The 3531-nt window shown below is 30.7% G+C and overlaps 1 protein-coding gene across 6 annotated transcripts in view; it reads left to right on the top strand.

The window, feature by feature from the left end:
• The window catches only part of EPHA5 (EPH receptor A5), a 309529-nt gene that overhangs the window by 257640 nt on the left and 48358 nt on the right, over positions 1-3531 (top strand). The window lies entirely within an intron of this gene.

The following is a 3531-nucleotide window of genomic DNA, read 5'->3' as shown; positions in this document are numbered from 1 at the left end:
GAGTGTATATCCAGTTTTTATTTTTGTAGGCTAGGAATGGGAACATATGATTCTGTGGAAGCTGTAATTGAGCAAGAATCTACACTCTTCTCAGGCTATTCCATTCACTCATCTCTCCTCATTGGCCATAAGGATGACATTTAGTAAATCACTGATTCTGTGTATCACTTTGTGCTCTGGTCTGCTTGGCATTTATACTTCAAATTTATTATCAAATCTTTAATTTGCATCTAAGAACTAAATTACTCATTAGAATACTCATCTCTACATAAATATTATTATTTACTATGTAGTGGACATTTCAAATATCCAAATTTAGGATGTTATGGCCAGGGCTTAGATTTTAAGATCAGCATTAATATCATCAAGGATGTGGTATTTAAATTCTTAGGACAAGTGTGAGAGAAAGTAGATTGATTTCTAAATTACCTATAAAGGCATTGCTATATTTATATATTAAGCATCTCTCTAGCACTTCTTAGTACATATTAATAAATATTAATTATACCTACCTTTTATATGATTTCTCACACTCATCTCTACTACTAAAAATGAAACTACATTGTTTTCTGGAAGAAAAATATAAATGACTAGAAGATGATTTTTCTAATTACAACACTACAGATATTTTTAGTACAATGATATAAAGCTTATTAAAATTGTGATAGGAAGCAACATGAAGAAACTGTTTATTTTCCTTTAAAAAAATGGTTCTAGAATGTAGGAGGCGTGATTTATGCACAGGATGGTGTGTTTATTGATTGTCTGTCTGATGGTTTAAAATTATACATCTGGATCAGGAACAGAGATGACACTGAATGAACAGGCTTCCCTCCAGGCCTTGTTAGTGAGTCTGATCCCCTCCGTGAGTGCCAGCCTTTTCCAGCTGCACTTTTACTTGTTGATCTTGATGCAACTTGTTTAAATGATGCTTTGCGGGGAGGTTCCAAAACTTAATTCATATGTTAATGTGACATGCAGCCATATATGTTATAGAGCTCCAGAGATGTCCATAGTCAAAAATAACTCTATTGCCCTCCTGAATCTCATCCTAGGTATTAAAATGTCAACTTCTCCTTATCAAGGTATACCCAAATCACTTTTTTGATGAGATCCAAAGTTTTATTTTCAATTTTATATGAAGAATGTGCATGTGATTTAAATATTTATAAGGCTTATTTAATGACAAAAACTATTTGAGGAAACAAGTTTGAAAGCTTAATTTTTTTTGAAGGCAGGAAAGTTGAAGATGAAATAGATGTTTGCTTTCTTTTTTTGTTAAATTTATTGTGGTGTCATTGGTTAATAAGATTATCTAGGTTTCAAGTGCACAAATCTATGATTCATCTGTATATTGCATTGTGTGCGTACCACCCAAAGTCAAATCTTCTGTCACCATATACTTGATCTCCTTTACCCTTTCGTACCCCAAACCCTCTTCCTCCTAGTAATTACCATACTGTTGACTATGCCTATGAGTTTTTGCTTGTTTTTCTTATTGGTTCATTTGTTGCTTTCATTTTTATATCCCACCTCTTTATGGGTGATATGATTCTTAACTTTTTCTTTTTCTTAGCATGTTAGTCTCAAGATCCATCCATGTTGTCTCAAATGGCAGTATTTCATCTTTTCTTATGGCTGAGTAGTATTCCATTAATTTCAGGAAAAGAAATGAAAAAAACCCTATTTTGCAATTGCAACAAAAAGAGTAAAATACTTAGGAATAAACTTAACAAAGGATGTGAAGGACCTATATACTGAAAACTATAAAACATTAATAAACAAGATTGAGAAAGACACAATGAAATGAAGCTATATTTCATTTTTATGGATTGAAAAAGTCAACATTAAATGTCCGTTTTACTACAAAAAATATAAAGATTTAATGCAATCAAATTAAACTATCAAAAACCCAATGACATTTTTAAAGAAATAGAAGAAAAAATAATCAGATATTTGTTTTCTAATGTAAACTGCAGGAACTTGTATAATTTTTAAGACTCTTTAGAATCATCTCTAGAAAAAATGTTGTCAATGTTATTTAAGTAACATAAATCTTAGGATGATTTCACACCATTGTATTTAGAGCATTGGTAAAATTAAAGATATCATTAACTTCACTGTAGAGGCATATACATAAAAATTGAAAGAATAACATCTATGAAACTATGAACAGTATTTGAGAATAATTTAAATGTCAACTTGAGTAGATCAAATATAATTGCAATATAATTTTATTTTTTTCTTCTCTTCATTTCACTGTGGTGAGATATTTCAAGATGTCTGAAGGGTTCTTGAATGATAAATGCACCTAAGTGTTATGAATAAAATTTGAAATGCCACTAGATTCAGATTGTGTATTGTTCCTCACCCAAGAACACTATATATGTTAAATATATTACTTTAAGTTTATTCAATTTGTATTAGCTGTACTTTACTAATAAATTGGCAGTTCCTTAAGATGATAAAATGAAGATAATTTTTTTCCAAAAATGGCACTATTCACTAAGAAATAATATAGAATGAAATAGGTTTTATTTTTATACCAAAAAATATATAGACTTATTAAACATCCTTGAATGTGTACCAAGAACCAATCCTCATTAGTACATGTCAACTGAACATTTCATTTAGATCACTTAGTAATTTTCAACCAGTTTTGTAATGAAAATATTTTGTCAATGTATTACTTTGGCTATATTTTCTTTATACAGAAATAAACGAAAATTTTGTATTGAATAAACTCAATTTTGTTATGAGAGCTTATAAAAGTAAATCCATAGCCTCGGAGCTTCACTAAAATAATTTAAATATTTTCATTTTAGTCAGTTATTTTAATATTATATGGTTAATTATATAATTTAAATTTATTGAGTTTCAATGCCAATGAATATATCTATAGAACAAATCTATTATAAATAAGAGCATAACTTTAAAAAGAATTCAACCAGAGGTACTAGATGGTATTAATTAAGTTGATGGAAATAGACAGGTTGACAGGAGAGAACCCTAGAAGTTCATGCAGAGGACCGACTGGTATAAATGAAGGAACAAAAACATCAAAAAGTAGTTAGGGATTTCAGTCAATCGTGAATGCTTAAAATCTAAGGAAAAGTCATTGGATTTAGATGTTAATATGTCATTAGTGAAACTTTGAAGGATAGATTTTTGTAGGCACTAGAAGCAGGTCAAAAGAACTCAAACTAGGGAGTAGATGAGAAAACACACACACACACACACACACACACACACACACACACACACACAGGAGAGATTAAGATTTGGAGAGTGGAGCTGAGAGAGCGTGCAGATTGTGGTCAATTTGATACTGATCTGAGGGGATGTGAGTGGAAAAGAGCTAGTGCAGCAACTAATGATTCCAAAAGAAGAGAAAAAATAAATTGATAGAGTAAGGAGTTGAGGGTGGGAGACTAATGAATCAGACACATTTTGAGCTATTCATCCTGAAAAGAGTAGTCAGTGACTTCTGAGCTGGCAAAAGAAAGAAAGAAAGAAGAAAGAAAGAAAGAA

The sequence above is a fragment of the Myotis davidii genome, unplaced genomic scaffold, assembly GCF_000327345.1.
Source record: "Myotis davidii unplaced genomic scaffold, ASM32734v1 scaffold31, whole genome shotgun sequence".
NCBI lineage: Eukaryota > Metazoa > Chordata > Mammalia > Chiroptera > Vespertilionidae > Myotis > Myotis davidii.
This window is presented reverse-complemented; position numbering and strand designations above follow the sequence as displayed.